This window comes from Tachyglossus aculeatus, chromosome 1 (assembly GCF_015852505.1).
Source record: "Tachyglossus aculeatus isolate mTacAcu1 chromosome 1, mTacAcu1.pri, whole genome shotgun sequence".
Taxonomy (NCBI): Eukaryota; Metazoa; Chordata; class Mammalia; order Monotremata; family Tachyglossidae; genus Tachyglossus; species Tachyglossus aculeatus.
The window spans coordinates 137,465,409-137,482,708 of record NC_052066.1 but is presented as its reverse complement, the minus strand read 5'-3'; the positions used below and the strand labels follow the sequence as shown (position 1 = coordinate 137,482,708).

The 17,300-nt window shown below is 44.2% G+C and overlaps 1 protein-coding gene, 1 non-coding gene and 1 pseudogene across 2 annotated transcripts in view; 2 read left to right on the top strand and 1 right to left on the bottom strand.

The window, feature by feature from the left end:
* TTC27 (tetratricopeptide repeat domain 27) overlaps positions 1 to 17,300 on the top strand; it is a 264,277-nt gene that overhangs the window by 133,521 nt on the left and 113,456 nt on the right.
* Positions 7,148 to 7,242, top strand: LOC119934351 (annotated as a pseudogene).
* LOC119934855 lies at positions 12,940 to 13,077 on the bottom strand. The gene has a single exon (XR_005453024.1). It is a non-coding gene; the product is annotated as a small nucleolar RNA SNORA7 (small nucleolar RNA).

Here is a 17,300-nt window from a genome sequence, read left to right as displayed (position 1 = left end):
TGTGCAGAGCACTGTACTAAGCGCTTGGGAAGTACAAGCTGGAATGGGGACTAGGAGCACGAGGGGCTTGGTCAGATGGATTTAGAACTTCTAACTCCCATAGTTCCTCCTCTCCAGTTAGTAGGAAATCACATCAAAATCACCTGGAGATAGGGCACTGCACTGGAAGCTTAGGGGCATAAAAAATAATTGAAGAGAGACTCTCTATGAATTTATAGTGTACATTTATTTATTTTTCAAAAATCATAATCTCATGTGCCACCATTTTACCGAAAAGGAAACTGAGGAACAGAATGGTCCCCACATTCCTCCCCACATCCGCCAAGCTAGCTCTCTTCCTCCCTTCAAGGCCCTACTGAGAGCTCACCTCCTCCAGGAGGCCTTCCCACACTGAGCCCCCCCCTTCCTCTCCCCCCCATCCCCCTCTTCATCTCCCCCATCTTACCTCCTTCCCTTCCCCACAGCACCTGTATATATGTATATATGTTTGTACGTATTTATTACTCTGTTTATTTTACTTGTACATATTCTATTTATTTTATTCTGTTAATATGTTTTGTTTTGTTCTCTGTCTCCCCCTTCTAGACTGTGATCCCACTGTTGGGTAGGGACCGTCTCTATATGTTGCCAAATTGTACTTCCCGAGCGCTTAGTCCAGTGCTCTGCACACAGTAAGCTCTCAGTAAATACGATTGAATGAATGAATGTTAGCCAAGCTGGACAAGGAAGGGAAATGGTTAACCTTCCCCTCAGCCCCTGGGCACCCAGCACAGAGTTGGCGACCTCGGCTATCAGCCCGCTGGCAAGGGTCGGGCTCAAGAGCTGCCCCCTCACTCTGGGGCAGCTGCAGTGAATTGGATTCTGGGCCGGGGGCCGCCGGCCAAGTCTGGCGGGGGTGAGGGCCACAGGAGGAGGAGGGACCAAGCAAGATGCCCAGTGCTCTGTTACTCTGGCTCCTACCTCACCTCCCTTCTCTCCTTCTCCGGCCCAGCCCGCACCCTCCGCTCCTCCGCCGCTAACCTCCTCACTGTCCCTCGCTCTCGCCTGTCCCGCCATCGACCCCCGGCCCACGTCATCCCCCGGGCCCGGAATGCCCTCCCTCTGCCCATCCGCCAAGCTAGCTCTCTTCCTCCCTTCATGGCCCTACTGAGAGCTCACCTCCTCCAGGAGGCCTTCCCAGACTGAGCCCCTTCCTTCCTCTCCCCCTCGTCCCCCTCTCCATCCCCCCATCTTACCTCCTTCCCTTCCCCACAGCACCTGTATATATGTATATATGGTTGTACATATTTATTACTCTATTTATTTATTTGTTTATTTTACTTGTACATATCTATCCTATTTATTTTATTTTGTTGGTATGTTTGGTTTTGTTCTCTGTCTCCCCCTTTTAGACTGTGCGCCCACTGTTGGGTAGGGACTGTCTCTATGTGTTGCCAATTTGTACTTCCCAAGCGGTTAGTACAGTGCTCTGCACATAGTAAGCGCTCAATAAATACGATTGATGATGATGATGATGATGATGATGATGATGATGAGTAAGTTATTCAGGACCTTTCTACCCGGCTTCCTGGATACCTCCCACAGCCAGTCAGTCCAGCGCTTAGAACAGTGCTAGGCACATAGTGCCAAGGCCCTTCAAGGCCCTACTGAGAGCTCACCTCCTCCAGGAGGCCTTCCCAGACTGAGCCCCCTCCTTCCTCTCCCCCTTCCATCCCCCCCCCCGCTTTACCTCCTTCCCTTCCCCACAGCACCTGTATATATGTATATAAGTTTGTACGTATTTATTATTCTATTTATTTTATTTTGTTAATATGTTTTGTTTTGTTGTCTGTCTCCCCCTTCTAAACTGTGAGCCCACTGTTGGGTAGGGACTGTCTCTATATGTTGCCAACTTGTACTTCCCAAGCGTTTAGTACAGTGCTCTGCACACAGTAAGCGCTCAATAAATACGATTGATTGAATGAATGAATGAATGAATGAATAGTGAGCGCTTAACAAATGCCATCATTATTATCCCTTGTGGAAGAGGATTTTGCCCTGCTGAACCTTCCCCAGCAAAGGGGTGTCACTCCCCGGAGGTTTCAGTATAAACTCTGCTAATCTGATTAACAAATTAGCAGATATTTTCAGTTTACCACCCAATATTGATCACTCCCCACTGCCTGATGTCTGTTTCTCTGCCTCGGGCGCTGTTTTTGGATTTTCCAGGAGTTGTACCAGAATTCCTTAAGCAGGACAGAGTATGCTGTTCTGCTCATGTAATTAGCAAACAGTTCCATCTTCTTAACTCCAACTGCAATTTGCAGTCATCATCATCAATCGTATTTATTCAGCGCTTACTATGTGCAGAGCACTGTACTAAGCGCTTGGGAAGTACAAATTGGCAACAAGTAGAGACAGTCCCTACCCAACATTGGGCTCACAGTCTAAAAGGGGGAGAAAGAGAACAAAACCAAACGTACTAGCAAAATAAAATAAATAGAATAGATATGTACAAGTAAAATAAATAAATAAATAAATAAATAGAGTAATAAATATGTACAAACATATATCTTCTAGTCTGATCAGCAAACAGTCCCTGGCTAGCCAGGATTCACTAAGTCCCCTTCCTGGCGCTTTTAAATGGGCTTTATTCTAGCTTTCTCTGCTGCATGATTTTCCAAAGCCCCTTCTTCATCAAATCTGATGCGTATTCGTCTGGAAGTTTTGAATAAGTACTCCCCAAAGTGTTATTGGTAAAGGAACTAGTCTCTAGTTGGGTTTTCAGTTTAAATCACAGAAGGAAATCAGATCCTCCGTCCTCTGGAAATTGAATTGAATATGAGAGGAGGCCTTTCAGATGCAGGTACAACAATGCATCCTCCCATAATAATGTAAGAGAAGCAATCAATCAATCGATCGTATTTATTGAGCACTTACTGTGTGCAGAGCACTGTACTAGGCGCTTGGGAAGTACAAGTTGGCAACATATAGAGAAGGTCCCTACCACAGCAGGCTCACAGTCTAGAAGGGGGAGATAGACAACAAAACAAAACATACTAACAAAATAAAATAAATAGAATAGATATGTACAAGTAAAATAAATGTCCCTGGGGTTCCCCTCTGTGGACCGGACAGGAATATAATCATTACAATGGGAGGGGAAAAAAACAGCCCAACTCGTAGATAATAATAATAAAAATTGTAGCTATGTAATATTTTGGAATAGTATTGGGACTATTCCTCCCGTCTGGAATACATTTTTAGGTGTCACACCTGCGAGATAGCAGATCTTGCCGTTGTTCTTGTTTCAGAGTTGAGAGGTCACCTCGCTCATAGCCAAAATCCTGAAATGACTGGAATTCGCCATCACATCTCGATAAGGAGTCCTGAGTGGGATGGAAATCAGAGTTCAAGGTTTAATAGGATCAGCTTAAAGCCATACCTCGCCTTGGTTAACAGCTAATTCCACGGCAAGTGTTTGGAATTTAAATCCTTTCTTATGCTAAATACCCGACATCAATTTCTCCACACCCATTGGTATTAGGGTGGGAGAGGTATTCTAATGTTGATCATGTTGCCTCATCGCTGTAGTTAAGTCCCTGAATTTGTAGTTTGCCAAGGAGATTAAAACACAGTTCCTAAGTGGTGTAAATCCATCTGTAATGCATTAAGAGCCTGCTGTGGAAACTGCATATTCAATCAATCGTGGTATTTATTGGGAAAGTAAAGTACAACAGTAATAATTATAATTATGATATTTGTTAAGCGCTTACTATGTGCCAGGCACTGTACTAAGCCCTGGGGTGGGCACAGGCAAATCTAGTTGACACAGGGTTCACATTCTTCACCCCCATTTTACAGATGTGGTATCTGAGGTACAGACAAGTGAATGTGGTTTGCCCAAGGCCATACAGCTGACAAGTGGCGGAGCCAGGATTAGAACCCATGACTCATAGAACCCATATATACCTGTATATATGTATATATGTTTGTACATATATATTACTCTATTTATTTATTTAGTTTACTTGTACATTATCCTATTTATTGTATTTTGTTAGTATGTTTGGTTTTGTTCTCTGTCTCCCCCTTTTAGACTGTGAGCCCACCGTTGGGTAGGGACTGTCTCTATATGTTGCCAACTTGTACTTCCCAAGCGCTTAGTACAGTGCTCTGCACACAGTAAGCGCTCAATAAATGTGATTGATGATGATGATGATGATGACTCCTAGGCGTGTGCTGTATTCTGTGCCATGCAGTTGGTAGATGAGATACCTGTCCACAAGGTGCGAAAACTCCGTAGAAGGAGACAATTATTAGAATAAATCACATAGATGGAAGATAGTAGAGTATAAGGCTATGTACATAAGTGCTGTGGGGCTGAGGTGAGCATCAAAGCATTTAAGGGATGCACTGCCTAGCTGGTTGTCAACACAGAGGGGAAGATACTTCCCAAGTGCTTAGTACAGTGCTCTGCACACAGTAAACGCTCAATAAATGCGATCGAATGAATGAATGAATGAATGGAGAGGGGAAGTGTGGGCAGGGAATGTGTGTGTTTATTGTTGTATTGTTCGGTCCCAAGCAGTTGGTACAGTGCTCCACACACAGTATAAGCACTCAATAAATACGACTGAACGAATGAATGAATTTAGTCAGGCAAGGCCTCAGTCTGTCAATCATCTTTATTGAACACTTACTGTGTACAGAATACTGAACTAAACGCTTGGGAGAGTGCAGTATTACAGAGTTGGAAGACACATCACCTGCCTCTTGGAGGAGATATGATTTTAGGAGGGTTTTCAAGATGGGGAGAGTGGTGGTCTGTCGATTATGTAGGGAGGGGGAGTTCTGGCCCGAGGGAGGACATGGGCAGAGGGGAGTCTGAGGGATGTCAGATTAAAATACAAAGAGTAGGTTCATTCTTTCATTCAATCGTATTTATTGAGCGCTTACTGTGTGCAGAGCACTGTACTAAGCGCTTGGGAGAGTGCAGTATTACAGAGTTGGAAGACACATCGCCTGCCTCTTGGAGGAGATATGATATTAGGAGGGTTTTCAGGATGGGGAGAGTGGTGGTCTGTCGGATATGTAAGGAGGGGGAGTTCTGGCCCGAGGGAGGACATAGGCAGAGGGGAGTCTGAGGGATAAGTCAGATTAAAATACAAAGAGTAGGTTCATTCTTTCATTCAATCGTATTTATTGAGCACTTACTGTGTGCAGAGCACTGTACTAAGCGCTTGGGAGAGTGCAGTATTACAGAGTTGGAAGACACATCGCCTGCCTCTTGGAGGAGATATGGTATTAGGAGGGTTTTCAGGGTGGGGAGAGTGGTGGTCTGTCGGATATGTAGGGAGGGGGAGTTCTGGCCCGAGGGAGGACATGGGCAGAGGGGAGTCTGAGGGATAGGTGAGATTGCCAACTTGGACTTCCCAAGCGCTTAGTACAGTGCTCTGCACACAGTAAGTAATAAATATGATTGATTGATTAAGATACAAAGAGTAGGTTCATTCTTTCATTCAATCATATTTATTGAGCGCTTACTGTGTGCAGAGCACTGTACTAAGCGCTTGGAAAGTACAAGTTGGCAACATATAGAGACGGTCCCTACCCAACAGTGGGCTCACAGTCTAGAAGAAGAAGGAGAAGAAGTCTAGAAGAAGAAGGTTGGCTTTAGAGAAGCGAAGTGAGAGGGCTGGTTTCACTTCTGGCTTTGCAGCTATCAATCCAAAACCTTGCAGGGTCTTTGTGTTTTTCCTGTAAGAAAAGTAATTAGAAATACTTTAGAACTGCAGTCAGTTAGGAATCTCCTAGTTTATTCAGTGGTAGTAGTAGTTGGAGGTATTAAGTGAGCACCCATGGCGTAATATATCACACTTGTCCTGCCAAAACCTCAAACTTAACACATCCAAAACTGAGCTCCTTATTTTCCCACCCAAATCCTGTCCTCCCCCTGACTTTTCCATCACGGTAGACAACACTACCTTTCTGCTGTCTCCCAAGGCTGTAACCTTGGCAAGCCCGTGACCTTGGTGTTATCCTTGACAACTCTCATTCAACCCAAAATTTCAGCCTACCATTAAATCCTGTCAGCCCTCCAGCAGACCTTCCTCTAAGGCCTTGACTAAGCCCTCTTTTCCCTTTCTTCCACTTTTCCCTTTCTTCTACTTCCTTCCATGACACCTTGACTTGCTCCCTTTATTCATCCCCTCGCTCAGCCCCATGGCACTTGTTTACATATCTATAATTTATTTATTTATATTAATGTTTGTCTTCCCCTCTAGATTCTAAGCTCATCGTGGGCAGGGGATGTGTCATATCATTATATTGAACTTTACCAAGCACTTAGTACAGTGCCCTGCATACAGTAAGTGCTCCCAAAATACAACTGATTGATTGATAGTCGGATCAATTCTCTCGTCATCCAAAAACCAATCATTCATTCATTCAGTCGTATTTATTTAGCGCCTTACTGTGTGCAGAGCACTGTACTAAGCGCTTGGGCAGTACAAGTCGGCAACATATAGAGACGGTCCCTACCCAACAACGGGCTCACAGTCTAGAAGGGGGAGACAGACAAGAAAACAAAACATGTGGACAGGTGTCAAGTCATCAGAATAAATAGAAATAAAGCTAGATGCCCATCATTAACAAAATAAATAGAGTAGTAAGTATGTACAAGTAAAATAGAGTAATAAATCTGTACAAACATATGTACAGGTGCTATGGGGAGGGGAAGGAGGCAGGGCGGGGGGATGGGGAGGAGGAGAGGAAAAGGGGGCTCAGTGTGGGAAGGCCTCCTGGAGGAGGTGAGCTCTCAGTAGGGCTTTGAAGGGAGGAAGAGAGCTAGCTTGGCAGATGTGGGGAGGGAGGGCATTCCGGGCCAGGGGCAGGACATGGGCCGGGGGTTGACGGTGGGACAGGCGAGAACGAGGCCCGGTGAGGAGGTTAGCAGCCGCAGAGGAGCGCAGGGTGCGGGCTGGGCTGGAGAAGGAGAGAAGGGAGGTGAGATAGGAGGGGGCGAGGGGATGGAGAGTCTTGAAGCCCAGGGTGAGGAGTTTTTGCCTGATGCGTAGGTTGATTGGTAGCCACTGGAGATTTTTGAGGAGGGGAGTGACATGCCCAGAGCGTTTCTGTACAAAGATAATCTGGGCAGCAAAATGAGGTATAGGTACTTTCCATAAAATTGGAACTATGAAGAGAAAGTTAGCATGGCCCTTGTGCAAGGATGACATGCAAATTCTACTTTTCACCTCATTTAAAGAAAGTTTGAATCTCTGAGAGAGATGCTGTTGGGTAGGGACCGTCTCTATATGTTGCCAACTTGTACTTCCCAAGCGCTTAGTACAGTGCTCTGCACACAGTAAGCGCTCAATAAATATGAATGAATGAATGAATGTTTCTCATCTTAAAAAAATGCTTCAACATCCTAATTTCTAAAATTACCATTTCTGTGTACCGATAACTAAATTTGCAGTATATAACAGGAAAATGTGATTTAGTATAAAATCGCTAGTTGATTAACTTAATTCTAACCAAAAATAGTATTCATATCTATTTTAATCTTTGTTTCATTTCATTGTTTATGCTTTTGATAATTAGATCATTAAACATTTGGAGGTTTTTTTTAATCTTGGGTTCAGTGGCCGTCATTTTTATCATCTGATTAACATGTGAGGTAGGTATGTCCAATTTCAAGAAGGGCTATTTGGCAGAAAGCATGTTTGATTTCCCCCATTCTCCGTAGTTTTAACAAAGTGAAAATCACTTTGTTATTCTGTACTGATCAAAAATTCTGGTGTCCTTACCACCCAAAGAGTAGGATGACCAGTAAGACGGTGGTCAATTCTGAAGTGGGGTAAAAAGAAGATATGGGCTTTGAAAAAGAAATTTGGCCTTTAGTAAGATAGCAATCTCTTAAACCCGGAATACGTCTGGACAGACATTTCGCATCAAACATTGTGGAGAAACATGAACCAAAACTGAACTACGAGGCCCAGGAACACCAAATGTTTCCCTTATCCCGTTTAATTGACATTTTAGTGTAGTCTTTTGCTTTCCCTTTTCTGTGGCCCTAGATTTCCATCTTTTTTCATTACAGTCTGAAGACCTGTCCATTCTGGAAATAATTTCCTTTTTAGGGGAGACTGGAGCCACATGATTGTATGCCTTTAAATGGAATTTTTATGTTATCTTACTTTTTCCATTGTACTGAAATATGCGGCGTTCACCGCACTCTCGGGCACAGTGAAGAAAAATCAGGACAAAAATGGCTCCATATTCTAACATCAGATCAAACAAAGGAAAGGGTCCAATTAATCCCATTTATTTCGTGCTTACTGTGTGCAGAGCACTGTAGTAAGTGCTTGGGAGAGTACAATACAGTTTTTCATGCCTGGAGATATCGTCTGCAGTAGCGATGTCATCCCCAGTGATTCCATGGCTGATGTGCCTGGACAATGAGGGCGTTATCGGAGGAAAAAACCCTATCTTTGTCTCATCGATTTTTGCATTTATATTAATTTTGACTATTGGAATCCTGAGCCTGCTTTGTTTGAGCATCCTTTGGTCCTGGATGTGACTCTCTGTTCTTCTGGTTAGATTGTAGCCACTCTCCTTGTTCGTTCATTCATTCATTCATTCATTCATTCCCTTCCCCACAGCACCTGTATATGTGTATATATGTTTGTACATATTTATTACTCTATTTATTTATTTATTTATTTATTTATTTTACTTGTACATATCTATTCTATTTATTTTATTTTGTTAGTATGTCTGGTTTTGTTCTCTGTCTCCCCCTTTTAGACTGTGAGCCCACTGTTGGGTAGGGACTGTCTCTATGTGTTGCCAATTTGTACTTCCCAAGCGCTTAGTACAGTGCTCTGCACATAGTAAGCGCTCAATAAATACGATTGATGATGATGATTCATATTTATTGAGCGCTTACTGTGTGCAGAGCACTGTACTAAGCACTTGGGAAGTACAAAGTTGGCAACATGGACAACTTTGTGTGGCCAACAGGTTCAGTTTAAACATCTGGATGGGTTCAATTGAAACAGTTGTGGTTTTTTTTTTATATTTGTTAAACGCTTACTATGTGCCAGGCACTGTACTGAGTGCTGGGGTAGATACAAGCTAATCAGGTTGGACACAGTCCATGTTTCACACCACGTGGGGCTCACAGTCTTAACCCCCATTTTATGGATGAGGGAACTAATGCACAGAGAAGTGACTTGCCCAGGGTTATCCAGCAGATAAGTGGTGGAGCTGGGATTAGAACCCAGGTCCTTCTGCTTCTCAAACCCGTGCCTCAATGGAAAAGGCACGGGCTTGGGAGTCAAGCTCTTAGTACAGTGCTCTGCACACAGTAAGCGCTCAATAAATTCGATTGATTGATTGGGAGTCAGAGGTCATGGGTTCTAATCCCGGCTCTGCCACTTGTCAGCTGGGTGATTCTGGGCAAGCCACTTAACTTCTCTGTGCCGCACCTCATCTGGGAAATGAGGATGAAGACTGTGAGCCCCACGTGGGACAACCTGATCCCTTTGTATCCTCCCCAGCGCTTAGAACAATGCTTTGCACATAGTAAGCGCTTAACAAATGCCATTATTATTAGAGAAGCAGCGTGGCTCAGTGGAAAGAGCACAGATTTAGAAGTCGGAGGTTGTGGGTTCTAATTCCGGCTCCTCCACTTGTCAGCTGTGTGACTTTGGGCAAGTTACTTAACTTCTCTGTGCCTCAGTTACCTCATCTGTAAAATGGGGATTAAAGACTCTAAGCCCCACGTGGGACAACCTGATCACCTTGTATCTCCCCCAGTGCTTAGAACAGTGCTTGGCACATAGTAAGCACTTAACAAATGCCTTTATCATTATTATTATTATTATTAAACCCGTGGTCTATCCATTAGGCCACGCTGCTTCTGGTATAGAAGCATCTATACATCTGTACCAGATGTATACAGGTATACATCTATACCAATGTATAGATGGTGCATATCTCATTTTGAAAATTTTCATATGGTATTGTTTAAGCGCTTATTGTATATCAAGATCAGGTTGCATTTAGACCCTGCCCCACTTGGGGCTCATAGCCTTAGTAGGAGGGAGAACAGGTGCTGAATCCCTAGTTTACAGTTGAGGAAACTAAGGCACAGAGAAGTTATGTGACTTGCCCAGGGTCACACAGCAATTCGTGGCCCAGTGGAAAAGAGCACAGGCTTTGGAGTCAGAGGTCATGGGTTCAAATCCCGGCTCTGCCACTTGTCAGCTGTGTGACTTCGGGCAAGTCACTTCACTTCTCTGGGCCTCAGTTACCTCATCTGTAAAATGGGGATTAAGACTGTGAGCCCCCCGTGGGACAACCTGATCACCTTGTATCCTCTCCAGCGCTTAGAACAGTGATTTGCACATAGTAAGCGCTTAACATCATTATTATTATTATTTGGCTAAGCGCTGGGGTAGATACAAGGTAATCAAGTTGTCCCATGTGTGGTGCTCAGACTTAATCCCCGTTTTGCAATCAATCAATCAATCGTATTTATTGAGCGCTTACTGTGTGCAGAGCACTGTACTAAGCGCTTGGGAAGTACAAATTGGCAACACATAGAGACAGTCCCTACCCAACAGTGGGCTCACAGTCTAAAAGGGGGAGACAATAAGATTTGCAGATAAGATAACTGAGGCACAGAGACGTTAAGTGACTTGCCCAGGGTCACACAGCTGATAAGTGGTGGAGTCAGGATTAGAACCCATGACTTCTGACTCCCAAGCCCGTGGTCTTTCCACTAAGCCACACTGCTTCTCACAACCTCCTAGATAAGCCCCATAACACTGTAATAGTAATGGTATTTGTTAAGCACTTACCATGTGCCAAGCACTGTTCTAAGCACTAGAATAATAATACTACTAATGATGGTATTTAAGCACTTACTATGTGCCACGCACTGTTCTAAGCGCCAGAGTAATAATGATGGTATTTGTTAAGTGCTTACTATGTGCCAAGCACTGTTAAGCACCAGGGGAGATACGAGGTCATCAGGTTGTCCCACGTGGGGCTCACAGTCTTACCCATTTTACAGATGAGGTCACTGAAGCCCAGAGAAGCTAAAAGTGACCTGAGCTCTTTGCCACCAAGTCACACTGCTTCCCTAAGAGTGCCATATAACACGTATTCAGTTCAAATGTATTAAGTTTACTCTGTGCAAGGTACTGTACTAAGTGCTTATTATTCTATTTTACTAATGATGTATATATAGCTATAATCCTACTTATCCTGATGGTATTGACACCTGTCCACTTGTTTTGTCGTCTTTCTCCCCCTTCTAGACTGTGAGCCCGTTGGTGGGTAGGGACCGTCTCCCTATGTTGCCGATTTGTACTTCCCAAACGCTTAGTACAGTGCTCTGCACACAGTAAGCACTCAATAAATACGATTGAATGAATGAATAAATATCTGGGGGGCCCTGCCAGGCTTCTTCTTCTTGACATTTCATCTTGGCCAAGGCCTTCCCTACGTTGCCAACTTGTACTTCCCAAGCACGTAGTACAGTGCTCTGCACACAGTAAGCGCTCAATAAATACAATTGATGATGATGATGATGATGATGGAATAGGAAGAGCCGTACTTCCTCCGAGAAACGGAGCAGATGGAAAACTTCACAGAACCTTCTAACTGCGCCCCGAGGGCCTGAAACCCCTTCACAATACCCCCTGCTCTCTCACGCAGCCGTTACGCGCTCCAAATGGGTTCGTAAATTCCGTGATTTTAATAATGTCATCTGGAGGTGCTGGGTGAAAGAGGTGACGTAATGTGAAAGGACACGACATATGTACCGGGTTCGCAACGACGTGGTTTCACCAAAATATAATGATAGCATTTATTAAGCACTTACTATGTGCAAAGCACTGTTCTAAGCACTAGTGACTTGCTGTGCTGATTCCTTAGGTACTAGCATTTTCGCGTTAATGGGCCGACCACCTACTCTCTTGTTACCACCCAGATACTTCCTCTCCCCCTCACGCACACTCATCCAATCTCTACAAATACTCAATCAATCAATCATATTTATTGAGCGCTTACTATGTGCAGAGCACTGTACTAAGCGCTTAGTACTCCCCCACCCTACTCTTTCCTGCCCTTCTACCTCTTCAGTGTCCAATTTTTCACCCACATCCTCCTTCCCGAGCATTTCAGCCCTCTCATTTTCCTTGCTCCTCCAAGGCCTCTGTCTTGTCTTATGCTGTCGAGTCGTTTCCCACCCGTAGTGACTCCGTGGACACATTCAATCATATTTATTGAGCGCCTACTGTGTGCAGAGCACTGTACTAAGCGCTTATCTCTCCCAGAATGCCCCATCTCCACCCGCGATCGTTCTGCATAAGAGTTTTCTTGGTAAAAATCCGGACGTGGTTTACCATTGCCATGCAGCGTGGCTCAGGGGGAAAGAGCCCGGGCTTTGGAGTCAGAGGTCATGGGTTCTAATTCCGGCTCCGCCACTTGTCAGCTGTGTGACTTTGGGCAAGCCACTTCACTTCTCTGTGCCTCAGTTACCTCATCTGTAAAATGGAGATTAAGACTGCGAGCCCATCGTGGGACAACCTGATTACCCTGTCTCTACCCCAGCGCTTAGAACAGTGCTTTGCACATAGTAAGCGCTTAACAAATACCACCGTTATTATTATTATTATTATTCTCTGGGCCTCAGTTCCCTCATCTGGAAAATGGGGATGAAGACTGTGAGCCCCCTGTGAGACAACCTCATCATCTTGCACCGCTTAGAACAGTGCTTTGCACATAGCGCTTAATAAATGTTATCATTATCATTTTTATTATTATTATTGCCTTCTTCCACGCAGTAAACCTGAGGCTCCACCCTAGACTCTCTCCCAGGCCGCTGCTGCCCAGCACAGCTCTGCACACAGTAAGCGCTCAATAAATACGATTGATTGATTGACTTGGAGCAGATGGCCTTCCACTCGCTAGCCACTGCCCAAGCTAAGAATGGAATGGGTAGGCCTCTGCTTGATTCTCCCTCCAGTAGCCGAGACTGGTAGAGGACTGGAAACTCTCCAGGTAAAATCCTGAGAAGGGTTCTAAGGCCTCTATTCCTCATTTATTCTTATTTTAGCCTTTCATTTCCTTGCGTGTTTTTCTCTAGATTGCACTAGTCAGCAAGGCTCATTGTGGGCGGGGAGCGTATCTTCCAACTCTACCGTTCCGAACTCTCCCGAGCACTTAGTTCAGTGCTCTGCACCCAGTAAGCGCTCAATAAATACCACTGATTGATTCCAGTCCCAACCTATTCCTTGTGCCCAATTTCCCTATCTCCAGTTGCATATATGAGAAGCAGCATGGCTCAGTGGAAAAGAGCCCGGGCTTCGGAGTCAGAGGTCATGGGTTCAAATCCCAGCTCCACCAGTTGTCAGCTGTGTGACTTTGGGCAAGTCACTTCACTTCTCTGTGCCTCAGTTACCTCATCTGGAAAATGGGGATGAAGACTGTGAGCCCTGTGGGACAACCTGATCACCTTGTAACCTCCCCAGCGCTTAGAACAGTGCTTTGCACATAGTAAGCGCTTAATAAATGCCAGTTTTATTATTATTATTATACATCTTCTTTCTTTTCATTCTTATCTTATCATCTGCCACTCATCTGCTGTTTCTTTCCCCCTTTTGCCTCTCCCCTCTAGCTCTACTCTTCCATGACCGTTTCATGATTCCCATAATAGAGCCAGCATAGGAAATCTTCTTTAAAGGGATTGGGGTGGAGAGTTCCTAGCCATTGCCCAGATTACTCTGCTATGGGCCACCGCCCTTAAAGTTTGAGACTTTCTCCCCCTCTCCCTCCTTTAAATGCTTTTTCATAAAATCAAGGGCTATCTTTCAGTCTTGGGACTTATGAATAACAGAATCTCTTCTAGATGTGTCCTTTGTGATGTCCTTGATGATGATGAGTGAGTCTCCCTTCCAGAATGACCAATTAGTCTCAGGACTGAGACTGAGAAGCTTCATGAGTCATTGATTTGGGCAGCACGGCTTACAGCCTCCTTTATCCCTGCCAGCCTTGTTCCTTTCAGGGCATAGAGGGTCGCGAACTAGAAGGCAGACAAGGGAAATTCCTTTCCTTAGGCTTTGAAATACTGGATTGGCTCTCCCCATCCTACCTTGCCTTTCCGATTCCTTACTACAACCCACCCTGCACATTTTACTCCTCTAGCACTCACCTTCTCACTGTGCCTTGATCTCATCTTTCTCGCCACCGACCACGTCCTCCCTCTTCTTTCCTCCTTCCCTTCCCCACAGCACCTGATATATGTTTGTACATATTTATTACTCTATTTATTTATTTATTTATTTTGCTTGTACATGTCTATTCATTTTATTTTGTTAATATGTTTGGTTTTGTTCTCTGTCTCCCCCTTCTAGACTGTGAGCCCACTGCTGGGTAGGGACCGTCTCTATATGTTGCCAACTTGTACTTCCCAAGCGCTTAGTACAGTGCTCTGCACACAGTAAGCGCTCAATAAATACGATTGATGATGATGATGATATCCAACAGACCACCTCTCACGCCTTCTTCAGAGCCCTGCTAAAATCACATCTCTCACAAGCCTTCCCGAACTAAAGCCCTCACTTCTCTGTCTGAGTCTCCACCCATGTCGCCTATTCACTTGAGTCTGTTCCCCTTCAGAACATTTATATTCACACTCCGCCAGCTCACTGCACTAATAATAATAATAATAATGGCATTTATTAAGTGCTTACTATGTGCCAAGCACTGTCGTAAGCGCTGGGGAGGTTACAAGGTGATCAGGTTGGCCCACGGGGGGGCTCGCAGTGTTCATCCCCATTTTACAGATAAAGGAACTGAGGCCAAGAGAAGTGAAGTGACTTGCCCAAAGTCACACAGCTGACATTTGCCCACAGCACTTGAATATATGTTTGTACAGATGTATTACTCTATTTATATTACTTGTACATATTTACTATTCTATTTATTTTGTTAATGAGGTGCATATAGCTTTAATTCTATTTGTTCTGACGATTTTGACACCTGTCTCCGTGTTTTGTTGTCTGTCTCCCCCTTCTAGACTGTGAGCCCATTGTTAGGTAGGAATCGTCTCTATATGTTGCCAACTTGTACTTCCCAAGCACTTAGTACAGTGCTCTGCACACAGTAAGCACTCAGTAAATGCGATTGAATGAATGAATGACTTGCCGGAGCCAGGATTTGAACCCATGACCTCTGACTCCAAAGCCCATGCTCTTTCCACTGAGCCACCCTGCTTCTTTATGTACATAACCGTCTGTCATTTCTTTCACTGTCTGTCAATCAGTCAAACAATCAGTGATATTTATTGAGCATTTATTGGTGCACGATGCGTGTAATATTCTTGTGGGCAGGGATCATCTATACCTATTCTTTTGTATTGTTCTCTTCCAAGTGCTTAGGTCAGTGATCTGCACCCAGTAAGTGCTCAATAAACCATCTGTCATTTCTTTCACTGTCTGTCAATCAGTCAAACAATCAGTGATATTTATTGAGCATTTATTGGGTGCGCAATGCATGTAATAGTCTTGTGGGCAGGGATCATCTATACCTATTCTTTTGTATTGTACTCTTCCAAGTGCTTAGGTCAGTGCTTTGCACCCAGTAAGCGCTCAATAAACCATCTGTCATTTCTTTCACTGTCTGTCAATCAGTCAAACAATCAGTGATATTTATCGAGCATTTATTGGGAGCGCGATGCATGTAATATTCTTGTGGGCAGGGATCATCTATACCTATTCGTTTGTATTGTACTCTTCCAAGTGCTTAGATCGGTGATCTGCACCCAGTAAGTGCTCAATAAACCATCTGTCATTTCTTTCACTGTCTGTCAATCAGTCAAACAATCAGTGATATTTATTGAGCATTTATTGGGTGCGCGATGCATGTAATGTTCTTGTGGGCAGGGCTCATCTATACCTATTCTTTTGTACCGTTCTCTTCCAAGTGCTTAGGTCGGTGATCTGCACCCAGTTGGCGCTCAATAAATACCACTGGTTGATTGATGTCAGGTGTTTTATCAAGCAGGACCCAAATACGATGAAAGGGACCAAAACATGGGGCCAGTGCTACGCCAGGTCACCCCCCCAACATGCAGTTGCCTGGGTAGTGGCTACCTTTGGTCAGCTATCTTTTTTGAGGATTTCTGCTGGGCTCAATCAATTCACTTGACGCTTCAAATTAATAACAGACTACCACCCTCTCTACTTTCAAAGCCTTATTAAAATCACACCACCTCCAAGTAGCCTTCCCTGACTAAATAAGACTTCACTGTTGTGGGCAGGGAACGTGTAGCAACCCTGTTATAGTGTACTCTCCCAAGTGCTCAGCACACAGTGAGTGATCAATAAATGCCATTGATTGATCAGTAGGCACTTGGAAGAGTTTGATAAAAGCAAAAGGGACGTGCTGTTAGCGAAGAGGTCACGTATTCATCCCAGCTGGCCAGACCACCAGGCAGATGTCTGAGAAGAAACCTAACGGTTGAACGTCCCATTTCTTATAAAGAGAGAAGTTTAGCAAGATGAATAAAAGAAGACCCGATTGCAGTTAATTCACGTCAGGGTCCCGAATTGTATTTTTATCCAGTTAAAATTCCAGGGTGTTTTCATTGAGTCACATCTAATAAAAAGCAGGATCACACAAAGCATCTTATTTTAAACTGTTCCTGTTCACAGTGGTCTCCATTCATGGGAAAGTCTCAAGGGATTTCCCCAGCCCAACTGATAAAAAAGAAACGCTTTCTTACTGATACCATCTTTCAGCCTGCCAAGCCTTTAAAGCCTTTCATACGCCAGTTGGCAGATTACATTTTACTTTTAACTTTCCAGTGAGAACATTTTGCTTGCCATTTGCATAAAGCCTTGAGGAGTCAGAAAGGAAACATTCCTGCAAGGCAGTTTTTCGGTGGAAAACATTTCCTCTAAGATAACTACATCAGGTGCCGATTTAATGCAGATAGACTCTCTCCTTAGGTGGCAGGATTGGGGCTCAACGTGGTCAATTCCCGTAGTTTCTCTGCTGGCACCGCACAAGTGAGGCTTCATTTAAATTGTGGCTAATGCTGGTGGCGTTTGTGTGTGTAGGGAAGAACAGCAGTACAGATGGGGAAGACAGACTTGGCTTCAAATGTCCTTTCAGAATTCAGATCAAATGCTCTTTCCCCTCAAAACCTCAGTGTTTAAGTAGAAAAGGGCCAGGGCTACATGACCCCTGCAATTTCAGATTTATGGATGCCAAAACCATTTAAGAATAAGAATAATAAT